At 39.9% G+C, this 16,032-nt stretch overlaps 1 long non-coding RNA gene across 1 annotated transcript; it reads left to right on the forward strand.

Annotated features, from left to right (window-relative positions):
- The first annotated feature begins 5,641 nt into the window (after nucleotides 1-5,641).
- On the forward strand, nucleotides 5,642-15,072 carry LOC116358151 (uncharacterized). Its single transcript, XR_004206039.1, has 2 exons — nucleotides 5,642-5,923; nucleotides 12,914-15,072. It is a non-coding gene; the product is annotated as an uncharacterized LOC116358151 (long non-coding RNA).
- Nucleotides 15,073-16,032: the final 960 nt, after the last annotated feature.

Here is a 16,032-nt window from a genome sequence, read left to right on the forward strand (position 1 = left end):
AGATGGTAAAGTAATTGTTAGTTTGACAGGCTGGCTCGAGAGTAAAAAACAAGTGTTGATAAAAAAGTCACCTTGTCAGAGAGTGATTTACACGGTTATCAAAACATCACGTCAAGGTACGCCTCCACGAAACACAGCCCTTATTTTTAAGTGTTTCTAAACTCCTCTATGGGAAAAACGATTAGAACCATTTCCCTGTTTAACCACTAGATTTAATGGGTATTATGACTCATACAGTGGTACTTTATAGGCTTCCTTGAAAATCAGACATTTCCTCTTCAAGGCTATTTGGTCCTTGAAAAGTCCTTGAAGATTTATAATATACTGTAATTATTCTGTTATTTCATTTCTATTCCATTTGTATGAGAGATGTAACCACTTGCGTTTGTTTTCCTGCCTTTTCAATTGACACTGATTTGTTGCGATAAAACCATGGTTTTCCTTTCAAAGCGTTCCATTACAAAGGGAACCCGTTTTTTCCTCGATTTCATGTTTTAAAACATGATACAATAACTCCCTGAAATAACTCTTCATCTCAAATGGCGAGACTGACTAGCTGCAGTACCACGTTGACAGACTTTATTAGGGAGTTAACACTATTTATAATAAGGGTTACATGGAGGAAATCAGACCTCTGAAATTAAAATGGATGGCCCTCCCTTTAGCAAAATATATTTAATCTAACCCCCAACCCAAATAAGTGACCCTCCCCTATAACCAAAACAATAATTTAAAAAGTGGATAGCTGAGAACACTACTGTCTACCCTTTAGACAGAACCTTATACAGTGCCTTGCGAAAGTATTCGGCCCCCTTGAACTGTGCGACCTTTTGCCACATTTCAGGCTTCAAACATAAAGATATAAAACTGTATTTTTTTGTGAAGAATCAACAACAAGTGGGACACAATCATGAAGTGGAACGACATTTATTGGATATTTCAAACTTTTTTAACAAATCAAAAACTAAAAAATTGGGCGTGCAAAATTATTCAGCCCCTTTACTTTCAGTGTAGCAAACTCTCTCCAGAAGTTCAGTGAGGATCTCTGAATGATCCAATGTTGACCTAAATGACTAATGATGATAAATACAATCCACCTGTGTGTAATCAAGTCTCCGTATAAATGCACCTGCACTGTGATAGTCTCAGAGGTCCGTTAAAAGCGCAGAGAGCATCATGAAGAACAAGGAACACACCAGGCAGGTCCAAGATACTGTTGTGAAGAAGTTTAAAGCCGGATTTGGATACAAAAAGATTTCCCAAGCTTTAAACATCCCAAGGAGCACTGTGCAAGCGATAATATTGAAATGGAAGGAGTATCAGACCACTGCAAATCTACCAAGACCTGGCCGTCCCTCTAAACTTTCAGCTCATACAAGGAGAAGACTGATCAGAGATGCAGCCAAGAGGCCCATGATCACTCTGGATGAACTGCAGAGATCTACAGCTGAGGTGGGAGACTCTGTCCATAGGACAACAATCAGTCGTATATTGCACAAATCTGGCCTTTATGGAAGAGTGGCAAGAAGAAAGCCATTTCTTAAAGATATCCATAAGAAGTGTCGTTTAAAGTTTGCCACAAGCCACCTGGGAGACACACCAAACATGTGAAAGAAGGTGCTCTGGTCAGATGAAACCAAAATTGAACTTTTTGGCAACAATGCAAAACGTTATGTTTGGCGTAAAAGCAACACAGCTCATCACCCTGAACACACCATCCCCACTGTCAAACATGGTGGTGGCAGCATCATTGTTTGGGCCTGCTTTTCTTCAGCAGGGACAGGGAAGATGGTTAAAATTGATGGGAAGATGGATGGAGCCAAATACAGGACCATTCTGGAAGAAAACCTGATGGAGTCTTCCAACAAGACAAAACATAAAGCAAAATCTACAATGGAATGGTTCAAAAATAAACATATCCAGGTGTTAGAATGGCCAAGTCAAAGTCCAGACCTGAATCCATTCGAGAATCTGTGGAAAGAACTGAAAACTGCTGTTCACAAATGCTCTCCATCCAACCTCACTGAGCTCGAGCTGTTTTGCAAGGAGGAATGGGAAAAAATTTCAGTCTCTCGATGTGCAAAACTGATAGAGACATACCCCAAGCGACTTACAGCTGTAATCGCAGCAAAAGGTGGCGCTACAAAGTATTACCTTAGGGGGGCTGAATAATTTTGCACGCCCAATTTTTCAGTTTTTGGTTTGTTAAAAAAGTCTGAAATATCCAATAAATGTCGTTCCACTTCATGATTGTGTCCCACTTGTTGTTGATTCTTCTCAAAAAAATACAGTTTTATATCTTTATGTTTGAAGCCCGAAATGTGGCAAAAGGTCGCAAAGTTCAAGGGGGCCGAATACTTTCGCAAGGCACTGTATATGCAGTTTTATAAATTGTTCTTCATTCTGTCAGCATTACATGGCAACGCAGCAATTTTGATATTGCACAGGGCTGTGGGCCAGAAGGTTGTGGTTTCACAGACCACCGTGGACTATCATCGTGTTTGCAGGTCCGAGAAAAAAAATGGCCTTTCATAAACTTTTCAGGCCATGCTACAATTTGACATATTAGTGGAATCTTTAATAGCACACACATTACCGGAATTACAGGCTAAGCATGGACAGAGAGATGGGCCTGTGTGTTCATCTTATCATATTTCTCCAATGCCAAATCAGTTTGTCTTGTTCGCAATGAAACTGACACTGTTTGCAAATAATTAAAATCAGAGACCTCATTAGGAATCTGAGCATGGCACTTTCAAAAGTTAGGCCTACCTTTCCACCCCAGACAAAGTAGGCCTACAGACACAGGAAAATTTACACTTTAACTGCTGGCTACTCTTCTACTCTTCTTCACAAGTATTTCCCTAAAAGCTGTCTGTGTGTAAACATCTTGTATTGTACATAAAGTGAACATCTTAAGGATTAGCCCCTTTTTTTCAATTTGCCGCCTAAAACGACATCTAACTGCCTGTAGCTCTGGCCCTGAAGCAAGTTATGCATATTCTTGGTACCATTTCAAAATAAACACTTTGCAGTTTATGGAAATGTGAAAGGAATGTTGTAGAAAATAACACAATAGATCTGGTAAAAGATCATTTAAAAAAATTAAAAACTTTATTTTGTATTTTTTTGTACCATCATCTTTGAAATGCAAGAGAAAGGCCATAATGTATTATTCCAGCCCAGGTGCAATTTATATTTTGGCCACTAGATGGCATCAGTGTATGTGCACAGTTTTAGACTGATCCAATGAACCATTGCATTTCTGTTCAAAATGTTGTATCAAGACTGCCCAAATGTGCCTCATTTGTTTATTAATAATTTTTCATGGTCAAAATTGTGCACTCTCCTCAAACAATAGAATGGTATTATTTCACTGTAATAGCTTACTGTAAATTGGACAGTGCAGTTAGATTGACAAGAATCTAAGCTTTCTGCCAATAGCCAATATGTTTGTGTCCTGGGAAATGTTCTTCTCACTTACAACCTCATGCTAATCGCATTAGCCTACGTTAGCTCAACGGATAGTGACAGAATTACATTACTTCCCCAAGCAAAGTAAATCTTTTGTCTCCTCAGTTATATAAGGTTGTAGCTCAGCCTCTGAATTGTCGAAGAAACAAAACAATGATATCCCCATATGCTTCAGAGGCACGTCTTTCTCGGGTATGTTATAGCTTGTTTCTAGCATAAAGCTTCGCAGAACAAAGCTAAGGGGGTAGTGCCTATGCTTTTTGACATTTTCTTTAATAAAAGGTAGGCCTATGGCATACTCTCAATTCGAGTTTTGGTTTTAACTTAACAGCACTTCACTGACAAGGCAACCAACCAACACGAAGGTAGTCTATTTAAAGAGTGCACGGTGGGTGGAGGAATTGACTGACAAATCTGTGGATATAGCAGCCAATAGCCTAATTCTGTCTGTTAAACAGGTAGTCCTACCTCTTATATAGGAAGAAATAGGCTCCAACACAAAGCCCTCTTGTTGGTTGAAATTAATTATGCCTTCTCGAATTTGCCTAGGCTCGTCTGCCTAGGCTATACTGTAATGAAATTATGCGCGCATCATTGGCTTTCCTGTCAGATCTTGGTCACTTTTGAACCAAACAATTGATTGAAACACTTTTTCATTGAAGGTCAACAGTAGCCTCAGTAGCATGGTGTAGCACCGTGGTGTAGCCGGAGGACATCTAGCTTCTGTCCTTCTCTGGGTACATTGACTTCAATACAAAACCTGCAGAGATCATCCGTTCACCTACTCTGCATCTCACAAAGACACAGCGGTTGGAACCAAACATTTCTAATTTGGACTCATCAGACCAAAGGACAGATCTAATGACCATGACCAACAGTTGATGTTGAGACGTGTCTGTTACTTGAACTCTTTGAAGCATTTATTTGGGCTGCAATTTCTGAGGCTGTTAAGTCTAATGAACTTGTCCTCTGCAGCAGAGGCAACCCTGGGTCTTCCTTTCCTGTGGCCTTCCTCACGAGAGCTAGTTTCATCATAGTGCTTGATGGTTTTTGTGACTGCACTTGAAGAAACTTTCAAAGTTCTTGACATTTTCCAGATTGACTGATCTTCATGTCTTAAAGAAATGATGTACTGTTTCTCTTTGCTTATTTGAGCGGTTCTTGCCATAATATGTACTTGGTCTTTTACAAAATAGTGCCATTTTCTGTATACCACCCCTACCTTGTCACAACGCAACTGATTGGCTCAAACGCATTAAGGAGGAAATAAATTACACAAACGTATCTTTAACAAGGCACACCTGTTAATTGAAATGCATTCCAGGTGACGACCTCATGAAGCTGGTTGAGAGAATGCCAAGAGTGTGCAAAGCTGTCAAGGCCAAAAGATGGCTACTTTAAAGAATCTCAAATATATTTTGATTTGTGTAACACTTATCTATCATCGTCATAAGGGTTAGGCTTCAGGCTTAGGCTACATTACTTATCAACAGCAGCAGGCTTAGCTATTATTTTTAGGAAACATATGACATTTCACAGATAAACAGACACCTAATGAGATACCTAGCTATTTAGTTATCTAGCTAATTATAGCTATTGGGATCATAGCTAGCTACATTTTACTGGTAAAATAGAGCAATCCTTACAGCAGCATTATCTGGCTGGCTAGCTACATATCGAATCACTAGCCAGTTCGTTTTAGCCCAATGACAAATGCTCTTCAATTTTATGTTGTACAGCTTTCAAAGAAAACGTTAACATAAAGACAAGAGAAGAGCTAAATCAAGCAGGCTAGCTAGCTAACTACCTTGTCTCATTTTGGCTAAACCAATTTCTGGTGTTCTATTCATATGCGGTTCTAATAACCAATTTCTATGTTCTTGCAAGTGGCTGACTGTACAAATCACACTTATCAGGAGCTGCAATTTGGCAGGACGCCCAGATGTTGTTTTGAGAACAAACAACCGTGTTTTGAGAACAATCAAAAGATCTCAGTTTCAAGGTCTCAGCTTAGAAAGGAGAAGCCGTGAGGTGTTGGTCTGTCACATGTTATGAAATAACACGGTAATGATAAATTAATTATGCTAAATCATGCAAATACAACTTCTGTGTATAACCGTATATAAGACAACTGCTGGGACTGTCCCAGGGGAGCTTCTGACAGACATGTGTACTATGGTGCATTGAGTTGGTTGGAACCTCTCCAGCGCACTGACAATAAACAATGATTCATTTAAGATTGACTTTGAGTGTCCCTGTGTAAGAATATTTCTGCCTGCGGAGCTTTCCAGTTGGGGCCTGCGAGGAAAACCGGAGGCGCATTTTATGAAGCGTGAGGGAAATTCCTGTCCGACCAAAAGAGGACGAGGACCAGTCAAGATCCTTACTGTGAGCTGCCCAGGAGGAGACACATCACCCACGAACAATTGAGGGACGGCAACTGATTTCAGTAAGTCAATTTAAATTAATATAACGGGGGGGGGGGGGGTGGAATACAAAAAAAAATCAAGGTGAGTAACACGTAAAAAGGTACCCATAGTCTTATAGATTGAAGACTATTCACTAGTTTTAATAGAAGACTAGAGCGAGGGCAACCGTACTATGTAAAGCCCCGCTGACAGCTATCAATAGGTATTTAGAAGATATGTCTATGTGGTATGTAGCCACAAAAAAATATCACAATTAATTTTTGAGTACGGGGTGTGTCAAGAGGTGAGTGTAGCTGGTGCATCGAAGTCAGGCGCAGTAGAGCAGAGATGAGTGGACAAAGCACTTTACCAAGGCAATCATTTGCACAGAACGCAACTGCTTCACAAAACAAATGACCAACGAACCAGTGAGGCAGCACAAAGTACAAAAACACAGGTACAAAGTACAGGCTGCCCCAAAGCACGGGTAATAAAATAAACCTGGCGCAAACCAGCCGGAAGCGTGCCAACCTAAACAATAAACAATTACACACACACAGACATGGGGGCAACAGAGGATTAAATACATGACATGTAATGAGGGAATGAATACCAGGTGTGTGGGAAAACAAGACAAAACAAATGGAAAATGAAAGGTGGATCGGCGAAGGCTAGAAGACAGGTGACGTCGACCGCCAAACGCCGCCCGAACAAGGAGAGGGACCGACTTCGGCGGAAGTCGTGACAGGGTGTTATTTATGTGCATAGCAAGTAACAGAGAGATTCGTTGACGATACACGTGGGTAATGAGGAGATTGGAATTTGGCTGATTGAAATTTGGATTATAGATGGATTGAAATTATTACTAATAAGATTGGAAAAATGCGGATAAAAGAAATGTGGATAATAAGAGGTTTGAAATTGAGCTATTGAGTGAATGGGAGCTGTCAGGGGACTAACTTTCGTGTGAAAGAGGTGAATGAATGCAACAACCTGTTCTGTGTGAGCTGATTAGCAACATTATCTAGGGTCTGTCCAACACCTCCGTTAGATCTACAGGTAGAGGATAACATGTCTCCGAAATCTCCAGGGATAGCATGTCTCCGAGGATAACAGGTCTCGTTAGTAAGGAGGATAACATGTCTCGTTAACGTCGAGGATAACATGCCTCGTTGGTAACGAGGATAACGCGACTTTAGATAACATGTCTCATCAGTGGAGTTTGATGTATAACGGTATTATGAATGGAGATATGAAAGAAGAGAACCATTTCCGAATATGCAGTTTAAATAGAACTAGTGTAAATATCTAAACCCCTGTATGAATAGAACACTAGCCTAGAGGAGGAATTTGTGATGTAACAAGTGTATAATGGGTTACTAGAGAAAGTAACATAATATTTGTATAATGGGTTATTAAGATGATCTGATTAAGTAAGAATAGAACAATTATAATAATATACAACTAGCACACCCACATGTAGACGTACGTGAGTGGTGACAAACTATTCTGAGGAATGTTCAGAGTGGTCCCTTTATGGATCATTTGTATGATAAGGTTACAGCATTGTACAGGACTTGACTTACCCTTAACCAATAAAAACTCTAAATTCTTAGAAGATTTCCTCCACCCTGGTAATGCATTTTGCAATAAGCCCATTGTAACGGCTCTCGTTTCATGATGGATCGGACCAAAGTGCAGCGTGGTAAGGGTTCATGATTTTAATGGATCAAAAAACACTCGAACAAAATAAACCAAGAGGGAAAACCGAAACAGTCCTGTCAGGTGCAGAACACTAAACAGAAAACAACTACCCACAAATTGTGAAAAGAAAAAAGGCTGCCTAAGTATGATTCCCAATCAGAGACAACGATTGAAAGCTGTCCCTGTTTGAGAACCATACCCGGCCAAAATATAGAAACAAACAACATAGAATTTCCCACTTGAGTCACACCCTGACCAACCAAACATAGAGAATAAAAATATTTATTGTAATCCCGATGGATTGTTTTTATATCCCAAATGATGAAGTTCTAAACCAATTTGTGAGTAGGCAAAATGGATGCTGCATCTGTTTCCCTGTTATCTCAGGTGCCAGACTTATTATGGACTGAGTGCGACATCTACTGGGGACTGAGACAGTGCAACCCAGTTAATTCATATGGATCCCTCCAAAAGCATTACATATCAATCTTAAAATAACAGACATTTTAATAAATATTGAAGTAGAAACTGAATATCCAACAGAGATTGGTAATAAAAATACAGTAACTTTTTGAAGGTATACTAAAATGAAAACAATGCCTTCCAATATGGAGAAAGTTATCATGTTTGTTATGTTTTGTTTTAACCCTTGCAAAAGGGTAAAAGGCTAAATGTGGTTTGAGGGTATAAGCAGTAGTGATGGGAACCTGCAGGGTTTTAGTAGAAGCAAACAGATTATGGGAGACTAGTGAAAGTAACAAATAATGATAATTGGCTTTCAGATAGCAATCTAATAATTGAATATATTTTTAATTTGAAGGAGTAAAACAGAGTGATTGAGCATTGGGACTGATATTAAATTAGAGGCTGCTCACTCTTCAAGGCCTGGTCAACTGCTCTTGTGTTTACATCATCTATTGTTTGGATTAGTGATAACCTTCCTGTGGAACAGTAGATAGCCGCCAGTACACACTGAACTCAAAAAGCTGTGAGAGACACAGTAGGAAAATTAGGGACAGTTTGTACATAATTGTATGTCAATGCAACAGGTCAAAAAGATTCAGATTCAGCTATACGGGACACCGTAGCATCTGATATGACTGAGTATAAATGTGTCTGAAGTATATTTCTGTATACGCATGGGTTTATTAAGACTTCCTGCCCAAGATGCAGTAAACTCGATTCAAGGACTTGTAGGACTTATTAAAGTGCAGCATAGTGAAAACTAAGTACATTTTTATTTTCTTTCTTTCAGGACTGATGGAATGTCCGCTAACAAGTGTTTTTTCATGTTTATCAAGGATTCTGTATATCTCCCTTTGAAAGGGTTTCCTGAGGCAGGTGCCGTGGGAGAGCAGTTAAAAGTGCCTGATCCAGCTGTTAAGGAACCTAAAGAATTAAGCAAGGCCTGGCCATTTTGTTTACCCTATGATTTTTGACACTCCCATGCCAGCACCCACACACAACCCACCTGTTAATTAATATTTGTTAGTGGTTAATACTCTGTTTGATTTAGAAGTGTGAGTTTTTTTTTGGGGGGGGGGGTTCACGGGATAGAAAGAATGCTGTACACAAATGAACGTTTCTATTGTCAGAGTTTTGGTTGCACACATGTAAATTCTCTTGATTAGAAGAAATGTACTGAATAACCCAATGTAAACCTGATACACAAAATGTTTGAAATATCTTTAAATAATGTCTGAGGTACAGGAAAAATAACACTCACATAATAGGGCTGACTGACCTCTGACCTCAGTTCTGACTTCCTGGTGAGGCCTGATCTCCCTTACTAGGAAGATAGGAGATTTTGCTTTTATGGGCTATGTAAAAACAAATAATTAAGAAGAATTTTATAATTTATCAATAGTCCTTTGTGTGATTCAGACCATGAGAAGGACAGAGGGAGAGAGCTGTCTCTAGTCTATTTTACCATTACCTTATGGGATGCAATTATTTATTTATGTAGTTATCAAGAGATAATACAATTTTATTGATTCTAATTTATATATATTTGATTTAACAGGCAGTGTTGTTTTTTTTGGACGTGTGTCCAAAGGGGGAATTACCGATCCCCTGGGGCCCTTTGGTAGATATGCAAATAGATTTTCTTCACATGCCTGCCTGTAAAAGGGAAAAAAAGATATGTTGGTCATGGATGACAGTCAATCTAAATTAATAGAAATTTTCCCCCACCTCGAGTGATATATACAGTGCCTTGCGAAAGTATTCGGCCCCCTTGAACTTTGCAACCTTTTGCCACATTTCAGGCTTCAAACATAAAGATATAAAACTGTATTTTTTTGTGAAGAATCAACGACAAGTGGGACACAATCATGAAGTGGAACGACATTTATTGGATATTTCAAACTTTTTTAACAAATCAAAAACTGAAAAATTGGGCGTGCAAAATTATTCAGCCCCTTTACTTTCAGTGCAGCAAACTCTCTCCAGAAGTTCAGTGAGGATCTCTGAATGATCCAATGTTGACCTAAATGACTAATGATGATAAATACAATCCACCTGTGTGTAATCAAGTCTCCGTATAAATGCACCTGCACTGTGATAGTCTCAGAGGTCCGTTAAAAGCGCAGAGAGCATCATGAAGAACAAGGAACACACCAGGCAGGTCCGAGATACTGTTGTGAAGAAGTTTAAAGCCGGATTTGGATACAAAAAGATTTCCCAAGCATTAAACATCCCAAGGAGCACTGTGCAAGCGATAATATTGAAATGGAAGGAGTATCAGACCACTGCAAATCTACCAAGACCTGGCCGTCCCTCTAAACTTTCAGCTCATACAAGGAGAAGACTGATCAGAGATGCAGCCAAGAGGCCCATGATCACTCTGGATGAACTGCAGAGATCTACAGCTGAGGTGGGAGACTCTGTCCATAGGACAACAATCAGTCGTATATTGCACAAATCTGGCCTTTATGGAAGAGTGGCAAGAATAAAGCCATTTCTTAAAGATATCCATAAAAAGTGTTGTTTAAAGTTTGCCACAAGCCACCTGGGAGACACACCAAACATGTGGAAGAAGGTGCTCTGGTCAGATGAAACCAAAATTGAACTTTTTGGCAACAATGCAAAACGTTATGTTTGGCGTAAAAGCAACACAGCTCATCACCCAGAACACACCATCCCCACTGTCAAACATGGTGGTGGTAGCATCATGGTTTGGGCCTGCTTTTCTTCAGCAGGGACAGGGAAGATGGTTAAAATTGATGGGAAGATGGATGGAGCCAAATACAGGACCATTCTGGAAGAAAACCTGATGGAGTCTGCAAAAGACCTGAGACTGGGACGGAGATTTGTCTTCCAACAAGACAATGATCCAAAACATAAAGCAAAATCTACAATGGAATGGTTCAAAAATAAACATATCCAGGTGTTAGAATGGCCAAGTCAAAGTCCAGACCTGAATCCAATCGAGAATCTGTGGAAAGAACTGAAAACTGCTGTTCACAAATGCTCTCCATCCAACCTCACTGAGCTCGAGCTGTTTTGCAAGGAGGAATGGGAAAAAAATTCAGTCTCTCGATGTGCAAAACTGATAAAGACATACCCCAAGCAACTTACAGCTGTAATCGCAGCAAAAGGTGGCGCTACAAAGTATTAACTTAAGGGGGCTGAATAATTTTGCACGCCCAATTTTTCAGTTTTTGATTTGTTAAAAAAGTTTGAAATATCCAATAAATGTCATTCCACTTCATGATTGTGTCCCACTTGTTGTTGATTCTTCACAAAAAAATACAGTTTTATATATTTATGTTTGAAGCCTGAAATGTGGCAAAAGGTCGCAAAGTTCAAGGGGGCCGAATACTTTCGCAAGGCACTGTATATTGCCTCGCCTGGTTCACCAACTACTTCTCTGATAGAGTTCAGTGTGTCAAATCGGAGGGTCTGCTGTCCGGACCTCTGGCAGTCTCTATGGGGGTGCCACAGGGTTCAATTCTTGGACCGACTCTCTTCTCTGTATACATCAATGAGGTCGCTCTTGCTGCTGGTGAGTCCCTGATCCACCTCTACGCAGACGACACCATTCTGTATACTTCCGGCCCTTCTTTGGACACTGTGTTAACAACCCTCCAGGCAATCTTCAATGCCATACAACTCTCCTTCCGTGGCCTCCAATTGCTCTTAAATACAAGTAAAACTAAATGCATGCTCTTCAACCGATCGCTACCTGCACCTACCCGCCTGTCCAACATCACTACTCTGGACGGCTCTGACTTAGAATACGTGGACAACTACAAATACTTAGGTGTCTGGTTAGACTGTAAACTCTCCTTCCAGACCCATATCAAACATCTCCAATCCAAAGTTGAATCTAGAATTGGCTTCCTATTTCGCAACAAAGCATCCTTCACTCATGCTGCCAAACATACCCTTGTAAAACTGACCATCCTACCAATCCTCGACTTTGGCGATGTCATTTACAAAATAGCCTCCAATACCCTACTCAACAAATTGGATGCAGTCTATCACAGTGCAATCCGTTTTATCACCAAAGCCCCATATACTACCCACCATTGCGACCTGTACGCTCTCGTTGGCTGGCCCTCGCTTCATACTCGTCGCCAAACCCACTGGCTCCATGTCATCTACAAGACCCTGCTAGGTAAAGTCCCCCCTTATCTCAGCTCGCTGGTCACCATAGCATCTCCCACCTGTAGCACACGCTCCAGCAGGTATATCTCTCTAGTCACCCCCAAAACCAATTCTTTCTTTGGCCGCCTCTCCTTCCAGTTCTCTGCTGCCAATGACTGGAACGAACTACAAAAATCTCTGAAACTGGAAACACTTATCTCCCTCACTAGCTTTAAGCACCAACTGTCAGAGCAGCTCACAGATTACTGCACCTGTACATAGCCCACCTATAATTTAGCCCAAACAACTACCTCTTTCCCAACTGTATTTAATTTTAATTTATTTATTTATTTTGCTCCTTTGCACCCCATTATTTTTATTTCTACTTTGCACATTCTTCCATTGCAAAACTACCATTCCAGTATTTTACTTGCTATATTGTATTTACTTTGCCATCATGGCCTTTTTTGCCTTTACCTCCCTTCTCACCTCATTTGCTCACATTGTATATAGACTTGTTTATACTGCATTATTGACTGTATGTTTGTTTTTACTCCATGTGTAACTCTGTGTCGTTTTATCTGTCGAACTGCTTTGCTTTATCTTGGCCAGGTCGCAATTGTAAATGAGAACTTGTTCTCAACTTGCCTACCTGGTTAAATAAAGGTAAAATAAAAAAATAAAATGTGTATTGCTGTTGTTGTTTCCTTTTCTTTGTTTTTGTCCTGCTTCAATAGCAAATCTCACCAGATTGGGTCTGCTGGATGGTGGAGTTTTCTCCCTGAGGATTAGCCCTCTGACTCCATGACCTGTAACTCTTCATTGAGATCGCCAAGATGATAGGGGAGTATAAGCCAATTTGGGGGGGGGGGGGGGGAATGGTTTCAACTGTGTGGTGTTATTCTCTAAGACATTTGTCTTAGAAGTCTGGATTTCCTGAATTACAAATGCCCTAAACTAAACTGTTGTTCTGGTCTGTCCTCTCTCGAGGTAATGGCGGAGATTGTATCTAGATGCATGGAAAATAATTTGGCCGATGAACAGTGTGATCCTCAACACCCCCTTTAACCGGCTGAAATTGGTGAAAATGGTGTCCAGTATGGTCCTTCACCACTTCTACCGTGAGACCTGAGTCCAAGCCAGCAACCTGTACACAGCAGTCGACGCGCTATCAACTGCCTTTTCTCCCATGTTTTTTCTCTCAGGAGCGACATGTGGTGCACGTGAGCATGGAGAGAGATCCTTCTCTAATGCTGCTGGTGTACTGGTAGGAAAATGGACAAAGACATAATGAACTGTAAAGGACAGTGGCGGCTCAGGTGAGAGACACTATCAAGGGCCATCCACTTTGAACATGTGCCATTAAAAAGACAAACTGAAACACTATCTGAAGAAGAACATGAAGAAATGTCAGGAAAGGAAGAATGAGTGCCCGTAATTGATTTAGGCTTGTCCAAAATGGTTTATTTGGGGTATTGGGTGGATTGTGAAGGTTTGCACACTGCAAAATGTTGTGATTTAGACTAACAATGCATTGAAATACCAATCTGTCATTACCACGAGTGATGAGAAAAGTGAGGGTCTTAAATTAAAGTGACAGAACCAACGTGACGCACTAAGGATTGTCATTCTAAATTTGGGTTTGATAATATATCAATAATTCTGATTCTGATTTGGAAAGGCAAAACTTCTAGAGACAGAACTGTGTCCTAAAAACGTGAGGAGAGACACTAGATTGTTACAAGGTTAGCCCAAGCTACAATCTCATTCTTAGCAAGGTTGGTGTGAAACTGTTATAATGTGAACTCTTTCTCTTCCCTGTGAAATGTTATTAACATGCGATGTGCCTCTCTGGCTGATAAGATTTCAGCAGCTATCTTGTTTTCTACTCCTCCAGAGGATGGTGAAACAGTTAGATGCCAACTCTGGATGAGCCCCCCCATTTCCTCCGGTTCTTTTCCTTTTAGCAAGTTGAGAGTAAGGTCATCTAAACCCTTAACCTATGTGGACACCACACTATGTGGAACACTGAGCTGATGAGCAAGTTAAACAACTGGGTTTTATGCTTTGACTATGTGGATGTTCCAGGGACAGTTAGTGAAAACATAGGTCAATGCAACCCAAGTGTGGAAAGAAATATGGAAACAATGGTTAACATCAAGATATTTATTCACCTCTGAATCTACAGATCCGTTGTGTATTTTGGATACTCACTCCCATTAATAAAGTATAACCTTTATTATGATTATAGTATTACCATACTGAGTGGATTGTACAACCCAGAATGAAGGGTTTGAAATGATGAAGTGTCTGTTTTGTTTTTGTGTTGATTTCCCTTACTTTCATAGAGTATAGAATATTTTGATATAGAAGCTAAAATGTAAATGCTTACATTAAAATTGAATGGTTATCACACAAGAGGTAAGATAAGAGGATAAGAGGATGGAATGTAATGGGAATTTTAATGTTTGCTTTTCTTACAACCAATTTCTGTGTTCTATTCATGTGCTGTTCTAATAACAATTTTCTGTGTTCTTGCAAGTGGCTGACTGACAAATCACACCTATCAGTAGCTGCAATTTGGCAGTACGCCCAAATGTTATTTTGAGATCAAACAACCGTGTTTTGAGAACAAATGAAATATCTCAGTTTCTCAGTTTGGTCTGTCACTTGTTATGAAACGGTATTGGTTGGTCACATGAATGAAACAACATGGTAATGATTAATTGATTATGCTAAATCATGCAAATATAACTTGTCTGTGTATAGCCGTACATAATACAACTGCTGGGACTGTCCCAGGGGAGCTTCTGACAGACGTGTACTATGGTGCATTGAGTTGGTTGGAACCTTTCCAGAAACGCTGACAATAAACAATGATTCATTTAAGATTGACTTTGAGTGTCCCTGTGTAAGAATTTTCCACAACATTAAGGGTGGCAGGGTAGGCTAGTGGTTAGAGCATTGGACTAGTAACCAGAAAGGTTGGAAGTTCCCAAATCCCAAATATGTCGTTCTGCCCCTGAACAGGTAGTTAATCCACTGTTCCTAGGCTGCCATTGAAAATAAGAATTTGTTCTTAACTGACATGCCTAGTAAAATTACAATTCCCAACATTTCAGGGCCAGTAGAGGTGAGGTGGCACCATTCACTTTCAGTCCCTTCACCAAAACTCACAATTTGCTTAATCCTGCCAATGACGTATTGGCATCAGTCTTTACTATGACAACTCAAGATGGCACGACCCATACCACTAAAAAACATTTCCTAAAAATAGCGATGTTTCTATGTTAAATGCACATGTTTAGTGGATTGAATATATCTCTTTGCTTAGCTTTAGTTCCTAGTCTTTCCATTCCACTTTTCAGTAACATTCTGTCTTATGTAACCATACCAAACATAATATCATACTAATTTGAGGGTTCCGGATGTACTTTTACTATGTTACGTCTAGTCTATGAGAACAGGCTGAGTGATGTCTTGCTTGAGGTAATGTTAAAGTTAGCTTAAAGGTTTGAGTTAGCTAACTAGCTTAACTTACTGTATTTATCTCGACGTAAGACATGACCAGTACAATATTGCTCAATTAATATTGCAATGATGTCCTATGATGCAATTGTTGTTTTTTACAGCAGTGGTTTTGGCTACAGGAGCAATGGAGAAAACTTGACTATCATAAAGAGTTCTGCTTCAAAGGTCCCCTTTGTGCTAGGCTGAAGATATTATCTTCAACCTCTGTAATGTTTTCATCTTTGACATTTACATAATAATGGTGGCATATACAGTACCCACGGATTCACAAAGAATATCACAAAAAATGTATCATGAGTTTGGTTGAACTGTCTATCCCATCATA

This window comes from Oncorhynchus kisutch, linkage group LG28 (assembly GCF_002021735.2).
Source record: "Oncorhynchus kisutch isolate 150728-3 linkage group LG28, Okis_V2, whole genome shotgun sequence".
In the NCBI taxonomy this organism is placed as follows: domain Eukaryota; kingdom Metazoa; phylum Chordata; class Actinopteri; order Salmoniformes; family Salmonidae; genus Oncorhynchus; species Oncorhynchus kisutch.